The 22,345-nt window shown below is 32.6% G+C and overlaps 1 pseudogene across 1 annotated transcript; it reads right to left on the minus strand.

The window, feature by feature from the left end:
* Positions 1-6,694: 6,694 nt before the first annotated feature.
* On the minus strand, positions 6,695-15,226 carry LOC115960538 (annotated as a pseudogene). Its single transcript, XR_004085199.1, has 8 exons — positions 15,117-15,226; positions 13,796-14,842; positions 12,192-12,626; positions 11,175-11,387; positions 10,509-10,792; positions 8,817-8,928; positions 8,233-8,481; positions 6,695-7,407 (listed from the first exon to the last, which is right to left on the minus strand). The product of XR_004085199.1 is annotated as a cyclic nucleotide-gated ion channel 1-like (transcript).
* Positions 15,227-22,345: the final 7,119 nt, after the last annotated feature.

Here is a 22,345-nt window from a genome sequence, read left to right on the forward strand (position 1 = left end):
TATTATTTTTTGTGGGATTATAAAATATAAATCCCATTAAAATAACAAAAATAAGGTTGCTGCTATGGTTATTATCCCAACTTACTTAGATCTCAATTTGACATGGCATGACACCATTTAAGCATTAGTAAAGCTTGCTATTATTCAATCTTACAAGCTCAGGCTGCTTCCTACCACACTAAACCACAAAATTTTCTAAATATTATTAAAATGGCGACACCAATTTATTTTGGAATATGCACATGATTTTCTTAAGGAATTTCATTAAATCTTGATCAACTAAACAAGAGATGTGACCATCTTTTATTTGTGGATAGAATCAATTGCTATTAAAGCCTTATGGTGTGCCCCCAAGTCTTGGGGATATTCAGGGCTCCCAAGTTAGAGTAGCAACCCAAGGGGGAATGGGGTAGATTTCAAACAAAAAAAAAGCAGTTCCATGTTTTAGTTCATGTCTTAATTGCTTTCCCCATGTGGGAGATTATAGGATCCCATCAAAGCCACATGTCAACCCGAATTTTTTTTTTTTTTTCACTTGGCATTAACATACTTTACCACATGTTTATATTCTGAAGTTTTTTTTTTTTTTTTTTTCAATTTCTGACATTATCCAAATGATCTAACAAATCCATTGTTTCTCTTATAAATGAAAACAATAACAAGTGGTGAGCCACATAAAATTCAATAATATTTTAACAATTGTGAAATTGTAAAATATATATAAATATATATATATATATATATATATATATATATATTGTGTACATAGCATTGCCAAAAGAAAACCTCAAGAGTACAAATCTGAAGGAAAAATCCTACCAAAAAAAGACTTTGATCTTGACATTCATATCCTCCTAAAACCCTAGTTCTCATAATTAATCACCATCATCTTTACCACATAATAGAAAAATCACCATAAGAAATAGCCACCACCAGCAATTACAACAATCGACTACAGCATCAACATTGCAACTACAACAACAACAGACCCTACAACCACAAGTAAGAGCAATCACATTAATCCATGCAAAATTCTTATCTATTTTGCAAGAAAAAACATTTTTTTTTCTATTTTACACACCCACTTTTACAAAACACCCACATTAGTTTATCTATTCTATCATCTATTTTATTTAAGTAATAATATTTCTTTAATTTTTCATTAGATCAAACAAACCACTACCCACATGGCCCCACCCACCTTTTTGTTCTTTGTTGTGAGAAGAAGACAGATGAGAGAGCAATATGACGGGGAGAAAAAAAGAATAAAAAAATCATTTGTACATGCATGAACAGTAATCGTGCATATATGCATAATTACTATTCATTTGCAAAGCAGTTTTGTATATTTGCACATTTTTATAAATACTGATGTGGTGGGGGTGCTTTTTGAGTTAAAATGTGCAAAATTGAGCACTTTTTATATTTTGTAAATTTTTGCAACCACTGATGTAATTGCTCTAGCCCCTTAAAGCCCTTCTTCATATCATTCTCCATCACTGCATATATATATATATATATATATATATATATATATACACAGATTCACACAAAAAGCACACAACCACATACACAACTCACGACATTGATTTCACGCACATAAACACAAAAGCTCACACAACCTTTATCTACACCCACACAAGCATACACTTCGATATGCATTGGCACGCTTACACATACTCATCAATGCACAAACTAGCCCACTTAGATCACACCCAAATTTATCAAGCATGTCCATCATCATGATTTCCAACACAGACCATCCATGATTGGGGCCACTCAAAAATCAGAGCTAAGGAACCTTAACCGAAACCTGCCCTCAACCCCTGTTGCCATTGTCCAACCTAAGGCCCAAAACCAGTTAGTCCAATAAACCTAAATGTCTCTTAAGTGTTTAGTCCAATTCAATGCCCACCAACTTGGGCCAACAATGAAGCCTGCATGCATCTAAATCTCAAACAGAACCCTGAAGGCTGAAGCTTATCCAACCCAAATTCATAGAACTAATCTAAGCCCGAGAAGTAGATAATACAAACCCAAGCCCATTTTAGATTCAAGTCCAACTCCAATGTAACCCAGATCAGACTAGGCCTATTTCTGGTGGGCTACTTCACATATTCACAAAATTAGTCCACCTATTAATTAAACGTACATTAAACAAAAAGTGAACCAAAATGCAATGCAATCTATACCAAAGATGAAAGATGCATGAGTATGATTAGAGAAATGCATAAGCACGTGAGAAAACAGATAATGAAAAAACATGTTGAAATTTTTGTAAATGATGCCTTAAGATGTTATTTCATGTGAAAAACTTAATTAAGGCAGTTCTTCACTTTTATCACTAATCTATGCATATGGATCTATGGATATGCAAGATGTGTTCTTGAAAATCAAAATTACTAGAACTACTATCCTAATACTTGAAATACTGTTTTGATGTAATGCATGAATATGTGAATACATGATGATGACTCAAATAACATGGAAAACCAAATCTATTAACATTCTAAAACAAAGAGACAATCAATCAAATGACATGTTATAATCATCAAAAGAAATTTCTACCTAAAAATTTTTATTTTTATTTTTTTATATCCTTTTAGATATTATGAATATCCATACTTGAGAACTACATAAATGAAATCATATTCAAATAAGATTAACTCTAATTAACTAATAAGGACAACATTTTACCTGTGCATGCACTGTTCGATACATAAGTGAGCTCTGAATCCTCAAAATTATTCATTACTAATCTCTTGACCACAAATTTAATCACCATCCCTTCTTCTTCCTTTGGACTCCTTCAGTCATCAAGCTCCTTATTCTCTTCAAATTCAGGAACACAACTTATGAAATTGGCAGAGTAGACATGATTTTGGTCGAATGCTTTCATCCATTGAATATGACAATATACCGATTGTTCTATTTAGAAAATAACTCAAGTGTGGTGGATTTTAGGGATTTCTAAGTGATTTGTGTGTTATTTAACAAATTTTTATGCTATGAAAATATAGATGCGATGATGAAAATTTGTGGGTTTTAGTGGTAGTAAGCTTTCTTTTACTAGAACACTAAATAACTGAATGATAGATCACCAAAACTAGATCCCTTTTTCATGATTCCCCCATTTATAGGGGGAGGTCCTTTCAGTGTTTTAGGGATCGGTGCTATTTCTAGTCCTAAAAGAAAGTAACATTTATACCAAAAACAATCAGAAACAAACACACTTAAGGTTATGTTTTTCTGATTTTATTTTGAATTTTTATTTATTTTAGAAGATAAAACAAGGTTTTCAACCTTTTTTTTTTTAATTAAATATTTCCAATATATATATATAACTATTAAGACAATAACTGTAAGGACTCAATTTGTAACGATCCCAAACTGGTATTGGGTTCGTACGTTAAGGGCCCAAACAATATAATTTGTAGAGCGTAAACTGAAAGGCTAAGCCTTGATCACCGGATAGTGGATGGTCACGGTATTCATACAGAGGTGAACCATCTTTGCTCAAGAAGTCTTTCTCCTCGACATGGCCTGGAAGGCACTGGTTCTTGGCCTTTTCTCCCCTTCCATCAATGGGGTCATCCTGACATGCTTAGTCGCCACAAGAGCAGAATTTTGAAGGATTTATCGTTCCCTTGTATCTTTTTCCTTTTTGCTTTTCTTTTTGCTTTTGTAGTTAACTTCTATTATAGGCTTACTTAAGCCCTTCATTGTACGTTGTACTATTTCTTTGTATTAATAAAAGATGGCTTTATTTTATTCTAAGTATTCCTTCTTTTCTGCAATAGTTATATTGTGAATGGATGTGCTATATATGTATATTTTTTTTTTTTTAATTCTGAACGATACTTAGGGCCGAAACCCTTGTTAACAAAAAGCTATTATTTTGGACTTATTGAGACTAACAGGCACAATAATGCCGACCTGAAAAGGTTATACATATAAAACTAACCGAGATAACAGATGAATGTTCTGTATTGCATATGAGGTGATCATCCGAGAATGGGTAACCCAAAATGAACTATCCGAGAGGATCACCGAGTACTAGGGTGCTTTGCCTCGTTCCTAACAACATTCATAGCCTTAACTATTTTTTGGCACTCGGTCCGAGGACCGAGGTATGACTGTACCGGACCTAAATACTCGTTTGCATTAGTTCCCTTAGAGCTAGGGATCCGAGGATAGGTCGGGACTTCCATTCTGTCTAGGACTTGATCCATTTTCTAATGGCTAATCTTAGATTCTCTTTAAGTATCTGGTTTCCCCATAGGTTTGAGTCCGAGGACCATGCAATACCTTGGTTCTGTTCAAAACTTAGATTTTCTTTAAGTAGTTGAAAGGTTTGAGTCCGAGAACCATACAATACCTTGGTTCTGTCCAAAACTTAAATTTTCTTTAAGTAGTTGGTTTTTTCATAGGTTTGAGTCCGAGGACCATGCAATACCTTGATTCTGTCCAAAACTTAGCTTTTCTTTAAGTAGTTGATTTCCCCATAGGTTTGAGTCCAAGAACCATACAATACCCTGGTTCTGTGCAAAACTTAGATTTTCTTTAAGTAATTGGTTTCCCCATAGGTTTGAGTCCGAGGACCATGCAATACCTTAATTCTGTCCAAAACTTAGCTTTTCTTTAAGTAGTTGGTTTCCCCATAGGTTTGAGTCCGAGGACCATACAATATCTTGGTTCTGTCCAAAACTTAGATTTTCTTTTAGTAGTTGGTTTCCCCATAGGTTTGAGTCCGAGGACCATGCAATACCTCGGTTCTGTCCAAAACTTAGATTTTCTTTAAGTAATTGGTTTCCCCATAGGTTTGAGTCCGAGAATCATACAATACCTTGATTCTGTGCAAAACTTAGATTTTCTTTTAGTAGTTGGTTTCCCCATAGGTTTGAGTCCGAGGACCATGCAATACCTTGGTTCTGTCCAAAACTTAATTTTTCTTTAAGTAGTTGGTTTCTCCATAGGTTTGAGTCCGAGGACCATGCAATACATTGGTTCTGTCCAAAACTTAGCTTTTCTTTAAGTAGTTGGTTTCCCCATAGGTTTAAGTCCGAGGACCATGCAATACCTTGGTTTTGTCGAAAACTTAGATTTTCTTTTAGTAGTTAGTTTCCCCATAAGTTTGAGTCCGAGGACCATGCAATACCTTGGTTCTGTCCAAAATTTAGTTTTTCTTTAAGTAATTGGTTTTCCTATAGGTTTGAGTCCGAAGACCATGCAATACCTTGGTTCTGTCCAAAACTTAGCTTTTCTTTAAGTAGTTGGTTTCCCCATAGGTTTGAGTCCGAGGACCATACAATACCTTAGTTCTGTCTAAAACTTAGATTTTCTTTTAGTAGTTGGTTTTCCCATAAGTTTGAATCCGAGAACCATATAATACTTTGGTTATGTCCAAAACTTAGATTTTCTTTAAGTTTCGAGGATTAGCCCCTTGGCCAAGGTGTGGAGCGTTGACTTGACGATGGAAGCCCCTAGAACTGCCCGTGCCACTGGTGCTTCGAAGCGTAGCCCCTAGTAGAACTTCATATTAGGGCAAAAACAACGAGCTACTGGAAGTGATGGAGGGGCTTTCGTAGGCCCTTGCTTGACAGGAGCTCAATCCACCGCTTGTGCCAACGCACAAGCCTTTCCCACAGACGACGCCAATTGTAAGGACTCAATTTGTAACGATCCCAAACTGGTATTGGGTTTGTACGTTAAGGGCCCAAATAATATAATTTGTAGAGCGTGGGCTGAAAGGCTAGGCCTTGATCACCAGATAGTGGATGGTCACGGTATTCATATAAAGGTGAACCATGTTTGCTCAAGAAGTCTTTCTCCTCGGCATAGTCTGGGAGGCACTGGTTCTTGGCCTTTTCTCCCAGCCCCCTCTCTAAATTGCTTAGCCTTTACCCTTCCTCCAACGTCCATGTGTAGGTTCAGCTTTCCAGGGCTAATACTTGTCCCATCAGCCCATACCCAAAGTGGTTGGGGGTGGTTGTAAAAGCTGAAAAGCATTGCTCTGTCTGGCGCAGAGTATTTAATTGCAGTAATGACAGTCTTTCTTTTGTCCTTTGTCGCCATATTGTCCAGAGGTCCTTTCTCCATCAATGTGGAGGTGTTCAGTTTTTCCTTAAACTGTTCCTATACCGTACTTGCCCTTTCTTTCAGAAGCGCGTTGGGATGCCAAGGACAGAATCATTCTCGGCTATATCCCTCCTCGGCTCAGGCCTTGAGCCCTAAAGTAAAGTGGACTGGGGTCACAAGTTCTCTGGCCCCACAATAACATTATTCAACAAGGTAAAATAATCTTTTAAATAATTCAATAAATTGAAGTATTTACTTCTTGGGATTATCTTGTACTTGCATAGCTATCATAATTCAAAATTTGGACCAATAGAATTTAATTTCTTTATTAAATTTCAATTTTTTTAAAAAAAAAAGGGGGCCAATAAAAAATAATTAGAATATGCATGCCTATGGTAATTAAAACTATTTCTTGTCCAATCAAAATTGTTTTCTCATAATACCTGAGCCCTATTTCTAACTCAAAAGGTTTTTTTGCCCTTAAATCAATAATGACCTTATGTGATTATAATTTTAATGTCAAGGTGAATTATGTAATTTGCACCTATGTGAGATTATTATTTTTCCCTAAGAACTAAAATGTTGAAAAATGTGCATTTTTAGGATTGCAAGAAGGTGTCCATAGCTCTTTTGTTTCAACCCATAATAAAAAATAATGAAGCTTTAAAAGGCTCTTACAAACAATATTCAAAGCAATTAAAACAAATATTGTCCCCATTCCGGGGTTATTGCCTAATGTGTTCATCATCTAATTTCAAAAAACTAGCAACTCTGTCACTAGCGAACTAGCTTTTCAACAACAACATCAGGAACTTCTGAATTTTTATTCTAAAAGCAGCTTAACCAGCATGATAGCTAGTTTTTGTTTTCTGAAGCCGACTGGGAAGGCTTTTCATTCTTCTTTTCAGGATGGCTGCGGCGGCGCCATGCGGCTTGTAAAGCAGAAGCTGCTTCGGTTTTCCATTTGGAAACTACAGTCTTCAAGTCGTTGGCCATTAGAGCAAAGCCTTCAACTTTTGCATGGGTTTTGACAGTTTTTGTAGAGATTGGGAGCTTGGATAGGTCAAGTGATGTGGGGGAGTCGTTCAAAGCCCAATCTAGAAGATCTTGTCCATAAAAATGACCTTTTTCAATGCACTGAGCCCCTGAGGAGACAGTACCCTCACCATTACTGGTTGCAAAGCTCCATATAATGCCTTGCGTGACAAAAATCGCTGCATCAAGTGGTTCTCCCTCCCGAACAATATAGCTGTGCTCATTGTAGTACACTGGCTTGAGATAGTCACATATCATTTGCAACAGTTGGTTTTTTTTACCAAGCATTGGCACCTGCTTACAAACAACAGAGAAAAAACCAATTGAAAGAAGAAATTATTAATTTCCAGAAGTAAAACAATTAACTCTGACATGTTTAGACATGGCAAAACAGATCAAAATCAAATTATATCAAATTGTGTTATTATATACGATAATAAAATCATCAAAATCAATTTTTTTTTTCCATATCTTATTATTTATATTGATGAACATCTACATTTTCCTAATTTTTATTATAATCTATCATTTTTTTATTAATGTATTAAGATTTTTTTTTTTTTTTTAATAATTTGGATTAGCAAATCTTGATGTCATATATGATGTGTTTGTGCATATTAGACTTTAAATAAGTAAAAATAAAATCAGTTAAAATTATACTAATATGAGAACATAGATAAATTTTTTTTGTTGTTTTACTATAAATATTTGAAACTTAATTGATTGGTTTTGATAATATATTATGAAACTAATAACATAAGTATGTTACTAAATTGATATATAGTAAATTAAGTAAATAATTTAATATAATACATTAATTTTTTCTAATTTTTTATTAAATATGTAACATACATGCATGAACATCTATTTAAAAAAATTATTTCCCTTTTTTGAAACATTAAACCAAATAAAACACATACATATTTTGTATCCTATATATTTCATCCAGTATATTAATCACTTTTATCGTATTGCTTATCCATTATTTGTATGTTGTTCCAAATATTTTCAATATTTTTCACATTTCTTCCAAAATTTTATTTTTGTTTATAAAAAAAACACCTTCAATCAAATTGCATTTTGAATCTATCTAAAAAATGTAAAAAAAGGAAGACTCACTTTCTTTAGAAGAGGCTCACAAAGATGGTGCTTAATCTTCCTTTTGAGTTCTATGGGAAGATGAAGAAGTGGCTTCTCTGCATCAATATCTTTCTTTTCTTCTAGTATGTGTGGAATGTTGTGCATGATCTCGTATTCTAGACCAGGTGGGAGCTCGTTTCTATGAATCCACAACTTTACATCCAGTTCTTTAGATTTCAACTTTTGTATAATCTCCTCCGACCTTTGAGTTGCTAATTGCATATATGTCTGTTATATAACAAATTCAGTTTGTCAAATCCTATTGATAAATTACTATTTGTCCTAAATATTTAAGTTGATACAAAATAATGAATTTAATTGTACATATAATCAATATTCTAATACCCAACAGTATTTATGAGAATCGTAAAAAAGAATAGTTTTGTGACCTCGTACCATATATCTCATGCACATCGAGCTGCATATTTAACCCTAAAAACCATTTTGATCTCACAATCTAATACAGAAACCATCTCTACTGCTAGCTCACACACATAATTATGTATAAATAAGGACATTAATCTTAAAAATAAAATAATAATAAAAAGATGTTGAGCGCCAACCTGCAAATTTCCAATGAAATACAAAATCAACAGAAAGCCAAAGATTGAAATCGAAACAGCGAAGCAATTTTCCCAGATATAAGTACTTGTTTGAAGGTTTTGACCAAGAGAACTGCAAAAATTGGAGCAAATATAATGTATGAGATCGTCAAAGTAAAAAACTAATAATAATTAAAAAAAAATTAAAACAATCATTACGTGGTAAAAGTTTAGACTAGAGCTGTACATCGGCCTTAAGAAAAGCAAATAGAGACCAAGAGATCACAAGCCTAAAACACGAAGATAATAATACAAAAACCATCACTTAAAAAGAGAATGCTACAAATTATTTTACCAAAATCCATGTTTGAGCTAGCTGTGATTGAGCTTAAATTATATATAATATGTTATGTGTGTATGTATCAAATAACTTTTTGCCATGAATTTGATTACAATATTGCACACCAACACACATACACACGCAGAACTCCTAGAATGCAATTATTTCTTGTTTTATTTTTTCTCATTAAAAATATAGCATAATAAAAGGAAGGTATATATTAAAGATACAACAAATTTTATTACATAACTTTTACAGGCTGATATGTCAATGAATGTAATTGGCTGGTGTCAACAACTTAATAAATGAATGTCAAAAAGTGATGTAGTTTTGTAAAAAAAAAAAAAAAAATTCCAACAGCATTCTAAAGAACAAATGTGACCCTACACAAGGAAAATTTACCATGTATCTCGTCTCACATGAGAGTGGACCCTAGATGAATGTAATAGTACCTCCTACACTAATGACGGAACATGACTAGCACAATGACCGGTCCACATGAAGAGGGGGTACCATGGTTTTTGAAAATTTTTAGATTCCACCAATCACCAAAAAAATAATACGTTATCCTCCAAATCTATTTCACAGTTACTAATCAGTTTTAGAAAATACCTAAACAAATTAAGTTCCATACTTATAAGTAAAGAATGATTGAAGCTGAGTCTATGACAGTTGTATACAATTTATTTATATATCTATGGGACAGAAGTTAACCATGACCTCCCAAACATAAGTTTCTTCTCAGCCATTGGATATATAGGCAATGCAAAAAAGTGTGGCATTGGGCATTACATGAAAGTATGTTTTATTATAAGGATAAAGTTTGGTTTCAAACTTTGTTGTAGCCAATAGCTATAACATTTACTAAAACAATTAGCATGATTTTATATTTTGAAAATCTAATCATTGAATTATATGTTCTTTATATTCTTAACAAATATGTCAAATTTAAACTTATTTTTTATTAATAATTTTAGACTACAAAGACTTGAAATTTAAACATTTGATTAATGACACAACTACTAATCTTTGATTTTTTTAGAAATTCTGTAGGCATAGAGGATATAAGAAGAAAATATAATCTAATGGTAGATTTCTCAAAATTCATACCCAATAAAAAAATATTGAGTTGAATTATAGCCCTTAAATACAACTAAGTTGGTAGCTAAACTTTATACTTAAACTATTTTTTTTAAACATCTTTTTGTCATGGAATCTAGAATTTTCTGAACAAACTTCGTTTCAAAAGCTCTTTTTGACAAAGAATGTACATGTTCAAGTTTTCCAATAGCATGATGTGATCATATATGTGACAAACACTGATAAAAAAAATAGCATAATATGGAATGTCAAAGAGTTAAATATGTGCAAACCTCAAATTTCGCAGGCCCCACCAGAAACAGTATGCAAACTTTTTAGGAATATCATTGGATGCCACGGTACCAGATTTAATGGCGTCAATGAATATTCCAAAATTAAAAGGAGTTGCAGCATTTGGTGTCTCTACTGAGCAATAATCATTTAAAAATGTTTGATTTCCTACACTATAACGACAGTTAAATGAACTTTGATTGCATCCAATATGATTTCTACAGGCTATGTGCCAGCAAGCTGTCTCTCGTTCGATAGAAAAGAAATACCAGAAGGCACCCAGCACCTAAAAAATCACGGAGTCAATAAAAGATTAGATTTTATTTTAGTAGAAGAATAAAAGATCAGTTGATTGTGCAAATTTTCTAGCAAAAAGTAGAGTAAAATTATTTAAAAAATTATTTCCACCAAAATATATATATATATAAAGTTGATTTTTTTTTTTAAGCCCAAAGTTGAAATTATTTACTACACATGACATTCCTCTCGCATAAAAATATACTTATCATACGCAAATAAAATTTATTTTACGTAATTTCTCCAAAAAAAGTAAGGAAAAATGCTAGAGGCATAAAGCTCTAACTCTTGATAGATCACTAGACTAGCCATACAGGCATACTAAACAATTATGTGGAAGGATATACAATGAAATTGAAAATCCAACTTACATGACTGGCAAGGATATATAGAAAGAAATTGAAAGCAGCTTTCACCCATACAATTCTGGAAAGGTTGTTGTCAGTGCTGATAAGTTTCCTCCATGATAGGTAGATTCGTAGAACTCTTGGCACATATTGGAAAAGAACAACAGCATTCAGGAACTTCCTTTTATTCAAGAATCCCGAGCCCCTCATTTCCGAAAAAATAATGGGCACTACCACCTACACAAATGACAATGAGTATTGTGAGCTTTACCTTTTTCTTTCTTTTTGAAAATTTGATACCTATTAGAGACATTAGTCATTTAGGTAGTGCCAACTAGCTAATCTACAAGGCTCTTGGCTTGTGAGCTCTACTTAGGTAAGTCATTATCTTTTATATCATTATTTATAGATAGTTATAATAATTATTTACAAGCACAAGTTTGCAATGGGAAAAACCTTCTTAAACCAAAACTTGTAAAAAAATTATTATTTCAAATCTAATCTAAATTTGTTTAGATTACTTGTGTTTAAGAAATCTAAACCCACTCATTTTTAAGGTTCAAGATTTTATAAGCCCTATAATAAAAATATTATATTTGTGGGTTCTAGTTAGCTTAACTAATAAAAAATTATGTTCTCAAATAAAATATTTGAGGTTCAATCTCCCCTTATACAAAAAACCAATTAGTAATGCAATGTTAGCTATTTACTACAATTAAGTAAGAGTAAGAGGCCAAAAGTTTTGTAGTCAACTATTTGGCACCTTCTAGTGTTTCCAAATAAAACATCTAGGGTTCAAATTCCCCACCTATCCAACTAGTTGACACCTCCCAGTGTTTCCATCTCCTAGAGTTCAAATCCCCCCTTTCCAACTAAAAATAAAAAATAAATAAAAAAAGGAGAAAAAGGGAAAACCATTTAAGGCAAGGAATCAAAAATTTTGAAGTAAAGATGCTTGCATGAAATATAGATTTAATCCTTCTTGCAGCTGAGCTTGGAAAAAAAATACACACATTTTAGAAACAATAAAGTCTCCCTTACCTGTGGGATGGGAAGAATAGCAAGAATGTCGATTAGGTAGTAGGACAACAAGTACCTCTTTGCTATTCGCCAAGCATCTGTAACTAACACAGTTCATCCAAGTTTCAGAGGAGCCTCATCTATATAAGGGCAAAGAAATTGCAAAATGATATTCATGACATAAACCATATCGGTGACTGATCGCAAACAAATAGCTGCAATTTTTAATTTATTATCCAATGCTAGGCACTTGTTTCTTCATTGATCACAGGAAGATAAAAGAACAGAGGATCCACTGATACTGCAATTGTACAAGAAACAACAAACATCATATTCCACATTTGCAGGTACTTATTCTCTAGTTTAAGATTCTGAAGAATTGTCTTTCTCATTGTTCCTTGTTTCCCTGGATCAACTCCATCATTCATGAGAACTTGCCTCTCATTATCATGATTCCTGAACAGAACAAACAAACAAACAAAGAATCAATCTTGAAACAAAAAATAGACACATCAATCTGAAAGAAGAATCATCAAATGCGCCATTGAAGTTCTACATAGAATACCCCAAAACAGATTTTTTTTTTTTTTTTTTTCCTTTTCCTTTCATTCTTTTTCATGCATTTAAAAAACTATTAAAGAAAAATATTAAAGTTATCATCAATTTTATTATAAAAAACTTATAAAAACTAGCGCGATAATTACTGTGATTAGTATCACATCAATAATTTCATAAATAAATTTCTAATTTTTTGTGTTTTAGAGTTGATATATTACTTTCTAAAAATTATGTAATGAATAAAATATGTAGTACATAGCATCACTCAACTAGAAAATACCTTGACACTCATATGATAAACTTTTCTATAAGAAAAAATAAAAAGACGCTCATGTGATAAACAATTAAATATGATTACCTATCCACACAATAACTAATGCTCTAATTCTAATATAGGAAACATAGTACTACCCATATATATAGCACATAGCACATCTTACAAGCGTGTAATGCCATACAACACGGAGAACAAATAATAATGTTTAGCTCATGCAGTTGACCTAACCCATCTCATTTTTAAAATTAAATTATTGTATTGAAAAAGGAAACACTACCCATATTATCTTTTCTAGAAACAATTAAACTTAAGACAATTATGTGTTGAAATTTGATTGGGGAATCTAGTGTACTATACCAAGGAACTATACCTCAGTTCTATCCTCATTACATTTGCTCATAGTTCCAGGAAAAATCATACATTTAAAATTTTAATGACCAAGAACTATGCAACGGATCCAACCTGTTTCTTATATTGATGCATTACAAAAAGTAGTGCCAAAATTTGGCAAAAAAAATTGAAAAAAAAAAAAAAAAAAAAAAAGGGTGTCAATCTCTACATAGTTGGTTCCTTTCAGGCTTTCAGCCGTATAATTGTTTTACATCCAACCGTGTCCATACTTTTTTACATAATGTGGAAAGTGTAGACATCTTCAAAAAATGTGGATATTGTGTGAAGTAGTATACACCAAAGAATGTGAAACAATAATCTTCCATGTATGCTTATAATGGCATTAATCAAAACAATTTATAGTAACTACATAGTGAACAGCAAAGGATTGGAACCTAACCTCACACCATTTTCTTTCCGATGCCCACGGAGGCTCATAACTTAAAGCTTCTCAAAGATACAATGTCAGAAAATAAAGAATCAACCTCCAAACTAAACAATATATCTATAAATAGATAACATGGGATTGAAACTAATGAACTTGACTTGCAGCCATTTCACAGGCTTTTCAAAGGATTTTAAGAGTGTGCAAATGCATATGCAAGTTATAAACAAGGGGTACTCTTGCTGTTCTCATTAAATTATTTCTAGTTATTGAATCATTGCCAACAGTCAACCCTCAAGTCTTTCTTTGAATAATTTTTCACTTTTTCTTTGTCTTATCAATCATTGCTCATCCATGAATTATCAGTATGATCAAATGGACCAATAACAAAGTGACAACAAAGTAAAAAATAAACACATCATCACCAAGTCAGAAATACAAAGTGTCAAATCCACAAACCCAAATACATGTCACATCATTTTTTGCCAAATAGCATAATTTTAGAAATAATGTAGGAAAAAAGCACAGGGCCAAAGTTATTTAGTTATGTAGCATCTTTTTGGAACTCGAGTTTCCAAGCATTATGCCAATCTAATTAAACATAATTCTAATAACTTTGGTCAGATGCTATTTAGCAAATTTTTCCTAAAATTATGCAATTTAGCAAATTTTTCCTAGAAGTGTTTGTTATATACACACTGTTTTACACATTCGTACACACATGCCACGAGTAATTCTTAAGTGTTTCTAGAACACAGATAATGATGCTCTCTTCTCTCACCACTTATTAAATTCATAATGGAGCCACCATGTGAGAAGAGGAAACATTATTTCTCCTAACTCCGAAAGTACCTCCGAGAGTACCTAAGAATGCACTGACGTGTAAAATAGTGTGTAATACCATTTACCCTTGGCTGTTAAAATCTTCACTAGCCACCGCCGGCCTCCACAGCTCCACCGTCAGGTTCATCACCGTCGAACGATCGCTGCCTCTCGACGGAGCAATGCGAGCTCACGTTTCGAAGTTCCACTCCCATCTCTTTCAGAACTCTTAATCTAACGCTGTAGTTGCAAACAAAACTTACATTATAAATTACAAGATTTGACAATTTCCTAGCCTCTTGCAAAATTACTCAAAATCAATGCTTTAGACTATTACAATGGCAGATCAAGAACAACAAAGCAAAAGAATGATATATGAACTCTAATTTGTGAGTATCGAGGGAGGAGATGAAGTAAATGGACCGATCTGGACCGAAAGGAACCAGTACCAGATCTGAAGGATACAAGAGAAAGATCCAAATAAGTGAAGAGAGAGATAGGCTGAAGAGCGAACCTTTCACCGGCGATTGCTTTGGCGGCGGCGGCGATTGATCTTGCTGGTGATGAAGAATTGGAATTGTTTGGTTATATGAGTAATGTGAGAAAAAAGCAAAAGGCAAAAAAAAAAAAAAAAAAAAAATTGTTATAAGCTGGTTTTGCTTAAATTCTCTATCTCTATTCTTTGTGGTTCTCACATTTTTTTTTTTTCCTTGTCTCAATTTTATTTCAAATAATATAATTCTAACTTTTTAAAATAAATTTTTTTTTGGGTAGTCTTTTTAAAAATAAGTTAGCATTTAGATTTTTGTTTCACATTATTCAAATAAGTTACTCAAAATAAACAATTCTTAAATAAGCTTAATTTTTTTACTAAAAATGTGATAAAATTTACTTGTATTTAAATAAATGAAAAAAAAAATGTGAGATTTTAATTGGAAGGTAAAAACTAAAAATTGAACAAATAAATTCACACTTATCTAGTTTTTTATTGAAAAATTTTTGTAAGTGTGCTAAAACATACTTGTACCTTAAAAAAAATTTAAAAGTAAGAAAAAGCTGAAAAATTGAAGTTTTAAAAAACTATATAAGAATTAAAAGCTAAAAGTTAAAACTTGAGTTCGTTTGAGATCGGTTTATTTTGTTGAAATTGAAAATTTTTTATTGAAAGTACCGTAAATAAAGATAAAATTTAGTTGAAATAGTACTATAAGACACATGAATAGTATCAAAAAGTGTAGTAAAACCCATGAATAGTAGCAAAAATAAGTTAAATAATAAAATAAGCTGCCAAATATAATCAATCCAAACACAACATCAAGCGTACGTTTGACTTCAAATTAAAAAGTCAGCTTATTTTACTACTTATCTTATTTTTACTACTATTCATGAGCCTCACTACACTTTTTGATATTATTTATGGGTCTCACTATACTATTTCAACTAACTTTTACCTTTATCTACATTACTTTTAGCAAAAAAATTTCAGTTTCAACAAAATAAAATGATTCCAAACAGACTCTAAGTGTGTGTTTGGCTTCAAATTACAAAGTTAATTTATTTTACTATTCAATTTATTTTTGTTATTATTTATGGACCCCACTACACTTTTTGGTACTATTATCTCATTATACTATTTTAATTAATTTTTACTTTTATTTACAATATTTTCAATAAAAAAATTTTAATCTCAGCAAAATATATAGATTCCAACAAACCCTAAAGCTGAAGTTGTCGGCAAGCCAGCTTATTTTAGAAATATAAATCAGTGCATGTTCGGCATTTGCTTTTTACTTTGACTTGTTTATTGTTTTATGGGTCCTACGCAAATCCCACCCAACAAAAAAAATTCCAAGCTTATTATTTCATTTGGAGTTTAGTGTAAAAGTTTTAGTAAAAAAAACTGTTTATCAAGAAAACGGAATCATTTTTATCAATATCCTTCGTTCCTTTGACCATTTGGTAAACCACAAATTCCACGTTCCGATAAGATGTTGTACAAAAAAATATTAAATATTTTGTAAAAATTTGAAAGTCAAAACTCATGTATGAACGTGAAGAAAAATTATAGAAACTCCAAAACTCTCAATAACAAATACATGAATCTAAAGAATCAGTCCACGCAGCGTCAAAATCAACCCTCTGTATTAAAAGTTTAAGATTACAAAATTTTTCTCACTTTTTGCCACAATTTTAATGTCACAAAGTATAACCGGTGAAAAAAAAACTATGACTTAGGATACTTGTACCGTAATTTGACTATGTACCCGTTTGGTTCAACTTTTGAAGTACAAAAGTTGCGTTTTGCAAAAAATTGGCCCAAAAATTGCGTTTGGTTATTACAAAATGCAACTTTGGGTCAAAAGTTGCGTTTTAAAAAATGCTCTGAATGCGAATCTCCTATTATGGACTTCATCAAGTCCATTTTCCAAAAGCCCTTGGGCGTTTTGGGGTATCCATTGGGGGTGAGTTGGCAATTACCAAATTGCCCTTCAAATGCTCATGTCTTCAGAGATCGCACAATGCCTTCATTCCACTTTGGGTCATCTCTCTACTCTGCGCAAGCTCCTTCATTCCTCTCACCATTCATATTCTCTCTTTCACCGTTCTCCAACCCAAGCAAAAGAAACACAGAACAAACACAACATCCCAACGGACACAACAATCCAGCAAAAGAAGAATAAAAGAAGAGGAGAGGCACCACCCTACCACCAACCCAACACCACCACTGCAATCCATTTTCAACAGTTGATAATCCACCACAAAATTGACCTCAAATCAATAGAAAATCAAACCAAACCATCAGAAAATCCAACTTAAAATCAAGCCAAACCCACCGTATTTGCCACCATTGCTGCCGTCAAATCTGCCACCGCTGTTGCCGCCGCCGATCTGCCTTGCTGCTGCCCGAATCTGCTTGCTTCCGCCGCTAGATTTTCTGTCATGTGTGAGTTTTGGGTTTGATATATGAGAGAAGAAGAGAGTTCAGAGAGTACCAGACCTTTTGGTTTGAGACATGAAAGAGGAAGAGAGTTGAGGGAGTCCTAGAGGCAAAGAAGAATTTAGAGAAAGGGAGAAACACGGTTGAGACTTGAGATGAGTATAAGATGAATGAGATATTAAAAAGATACATATTAATAAAATAATAATAATAAATATTATTTAAATAGAAAATATGGTAAAAGGAAAAAATGAGAATTTAACCATAATTTTCCAACTATATAATTAGTAGTTCCGGTTTCTAAACTATATTATTTACTAACATCTCGAGTCTCTATAAGACTCTATAGTAAGTTTGTGGTTCAAGCTTCCTATATCTTACTAAAAAAGTCACATTGGGAGATGTTCCTAACTTTCAAGGACCCAGAGTCACAGCTGGAGTGGCTACAAGAAATGATTTATAACCAAAAGAAGTGACCAACCTTATGTGATATTAACTATGTTGTATTAACTTTAAACTAAGTATTAGATATGTTGTATTGACTTTAAACTAAGTTATGTGATATTTAGTATTAGCTATGTTATATTAACTTTAAACTAAGTTATGTGATATTTAGTATTAGTTTTGGACTAATATATGTGTAATGTAAACCATTGTTATTGATACCGTTCCGTTCCAGCCAGAATTTTTCGTACCGATATGCAAACTGGTACTAGAATACCCCATGTTCCACCTCGGGTCAGATTTCGGGCCGTTTCGGGCCATTCCAGTCATTTCGGCCAATTCCGGCCAAAATGTAAATTCCGGCCGGTACAGGATTTAGCCTGTTAAAAAAAAAAAAAAAACAGTAAAGGTCCAAACGACGCCGACCTACCATTTGCCTGAATGAACCTAGCGTTCCAGCGCATTTCTTCTTCTTTATCTTCTTCTTCTTCGTTTTGTATCCACTGGTTAGTGGGACTGGTCTTTTGCTCTTTTATTTTCCATCGTCTTGAGTGTTTGGTGTCTTCTAGAGTATTTCAAATTTCAACTTCAACTTTTCTGAGCCCATCACATGAGTGGCTTTGGAAATGACAAAAAAAGTTAAAAAATTCAAAAGCAAATGTCTTTTTTTTTTTTTTTTTTGAGCCCCAAAAGCAAATGTCAAAGGTATTATATTAATATTAATTTATTTAAAAAAAATATGATTATTAGAAAAATGTTATATTGATAACATTTTCACAATACTTACATAATAAATTGTAAATAATAGGTTGTATATGTGTACTCATATATATATATATATATATATATATAGTCTACCCGAACGCTTGATACCCCGTTGTTGTGTTCCCTTCTTTCAGTCGTTGGCGCCACCCTAGTCGTAAAGTGAAGTCCTAGAACCTAGCTGTAAGGCCCGTTTGAGCCAAGAGAGGGCGTGTAGGGCATGAGAGGTATAAGGTTGGTTAGGGTATGTGTTACGAAATGCAACGGTTGTGAGAAAAACATGATAACTGAGTGTTGAACCTAGGATAGTATGAATAAGTTGTGGAGATCCAACTCCTCTATCAGCTCCAGGACTAGTTGTCCTCCTGATATTGTAAATGAAGACGATCACACTATTGATGATAATGAGTTGATCCCTAATTTTCGTCATTGGACTATTCCTAAAGTTGATACTAAAACTATTTATAAAACAAGTTTTGTTGAAAGTACTTTTCATTCTGCTTACAAAGCTAGAACTGTTGAACAAATTTTCTCTATTTCGAGAGTTCATGAAAAATGTTGTTTGTTCACTAAAAAGAATATTAATGACTCCCTTACTGCTAAAAAATTCAGTTATTTGCATATTGGAATGGTTCAGGTTGCTATTAAACCACTTACCCGAAAGGGTATTAATGCTTCTGTTCTCATGTGTTTGAGAGATGCTAGATTTAAAATTTTCAAAGATAGCATTTTTGGTATGATTACTGCTTCTATGTATGATGGTCCTGTTTATTTTAACTGTTATCCTGATCTTACTCTTGCTTTGGATGATCCTAATATTGTTAAAGCATTGACATTGAATATTGCTTCATCTGGTTATCCCATGGAAGAAGGTAGTAAGCCTTTTGCTTTGATCTATCGCATTTATTATAAACTAATGGGTACTCAAATGAATCCTTGTGCTATGATTCCTAGAGAACCTTCGGGTAAAACCATGTTAATTCAATGTTCAACTCCTGATGCTAAAATTCAAGTTCCAAAAATGATTCGATGGCAAGATGTTAAACTTCCTAATGATTGGTTGTTAGAACAAGAAACCCCTCCTGCTAAACCCATTTTTGATGAGCTTGATCTCACCCATATTCAACAATATCTTGATGGTACTGTTAAAATAAGTTTTCAAAATAATCCACCTTTGAGGATCAACAAAGGAAGACATTCCTTTGCTGGATCTGAAAGCATTTCAAAAAGAGATCGAGAGATCAATGAATTTTTGAAAAAGAATTTAGAAAAATCTGATTTAAAGCTAAAAGGTATTTCAAGTGATAAATCTCAAGTTAGCTTTGTTTACTATTCTACTAAACCTGAAACTTCCTCTCTATTTAATAAAACTGCTAATGAAGATGAGGAAGACACTGTTTCTGTTACTCCATTTGACTTTGATTCTCCTATTGAAAATCCTCCTGTTTACCAAAATCAATTAAGAGTTTTGACTGTTTTAAATGATGATTTTGAAATTGATTGGGATTCCCTGTACAATGAGTTTATGCTTGCAAAATACATGACCAAAAGAAAATATTTCCAAAATAATTTTGCTCAGTCTGAAAAAGACTGTGTTAAAAGACAATAGTTGGAAAAGATGAATCAATTGAAAAAACATATTTTGTTTTTTGATTTTCTTGAAAACCATTATGTTTCAGAAGATGAGGTTTCAAAACAACATTTAAATGTGATAAAGAAATCAAATTTTGTTAAGATAGATAAAACCATTATTAGGTCTAGTCATTCTCCTCTTGACTCAATTTTGATAACTACTAAGAAAGATGAAATGACAAAAGAGGAAGTGAAGACCTCTCCTTTCAAAATTGCTGATGATCAAACTCCTATTGTTAGTCTTATTGAACAAAACAATTTTACTAATCAATCTTTGCATATTATTGGTCAACAGCTTGACCGTATTGAAGAAAAAATTGTTGAAAAACCTGTTTCTGAAAAAGATGTTTCTGTTTATGAAAAATCTGTTCCTGTTAAAACTGAGAAACCTTTGATTGACTTACCCAGTCAAAGAGAAAAAGTTATGTTTAAAACTTCTTAGTCCAAAACTCTTGAAATTGTTGAAAAAATGATTTCTGATTTAAAAGTTAAAACTGAGGGTACTTCTACAAGTACTCCAACTGCTCGAACTATTTCCAAAAAAGAAATTGTTTCCGAAGAAAATACAGATTCGGATACTGTTTCTTTTGTTTCTGCAAAAAGAATCTTTGATGAGGATTTTCCAGAAATTAAAAGATTTGTTGGGAACTCCAAATCCATGTCTTTTACTAAAAACTGGTATTCAAAACCTACTCCTCCTGATATGCAGTTTGAAGAGAGATCTTTTCAAACACAGTTTTCTGTCTCTGCTGATAAGCTTTATGAATGGAATATTGATGGTTTGTCTGAACAAGAAATTATTAATAAAATGAGTCACATGTCTATGGTTGGTATTGCTTATCAAAATAACCATGATCTTGATCAACCTGAAATTGTTAATCTACTTGTTACTGGTTTTTCTGGTACTCTTTGTGGATGGTGGGACTCATACATCACTGAAGAATCTAGAGAGTCTATTAAACATGCTGTTAAAAAGAATGATGAAGGTTTGCCTATTTTTGATGAAAGTATTGGTCGTGGTATTCCTGATGGTGTTAATACCTTGATCTATACTATTCTCAAACATTTTGTTGGTACTCCATCCAATATTTCATCTCGTGTTTCTGATTATTTGAATAATTTGAGTTGTCCTACTATGTCTGATTACAGATGGTATTAAGATGTTTTTACTTCCAGAGTAATGCTCCGGAAATATTGTCATAAGCCTTATTGGAAAGAAAAGTTTATTGACGGTCTGCCTCCTATCTTTGCTCATAAGGTAAAACAAGAATTAATGGGTAAAAATGATTCTATTGATTATGATAATTTAACCTACGGTGATATTTTCAGTACTATTAAAAAACTTGGTATCAATATGTGTAATGATGAAAAATTGTTAAAACACCAATTAAAAAATAAAAGAAAAGCTAAATATGAAATGGGAAATTTCTGTGAACAATATGGTTTACCTCCTATTGCTCCTTCTAGGCAAAAAGGTAAAAAACATGATAAAAGCCATAAAAAATATAAATACAGAAATAACCTTGTTAAACCTAATGATTTCTATGCTAAGAAGAAAAATGTTTCTAAAAAACATGTTAAACAGAGAACAAGTAAAGGTAAATGTTTTAATTGTGGTAAACCTGGACACTTTAGTAAAGACTGTAAAGAAAAACCTGGTAAATTGAAAAACAAGTTCAACATGTTAAACATTGATGATAATGTGCAAGAAGAATTATTCAGAATCCTTGAATCAAACAACTCGTCTGATTCTTTGGAAGATGATTTTTCTTCTTCATCTGATTCTTGCTATCAATCTGCTGATGATTCTTCTGATTCTACTAATATTAAAATTGGTTGTAGAGATTCTTGTTGCAATGTTATTAATGCTCTCACCAAGAGTGAAGAAGATGAAAAATTAATAATTCAACTAATAAATCAAATTCAAAACCCTGAACTCCAGAAAGAATATTTGGATAGGTTTAAGA

This window comes from Quercus lobata, chromosome 9 (assembly GCF_001633185.2).
Source record: "Quercus lobata isolate SW786 chromosome 9, ValleyOak3.0 Primary Assembly, whole genome shotgun sequence".
In the NCBI taxonomy this organism is placed as follows: domain Eukaryota; kingdom Viridiplantae; phylum Streptophyta; class Magnoliopsida; order Fagales; family Fagaceae; genus Quercus; species Quercus lobata.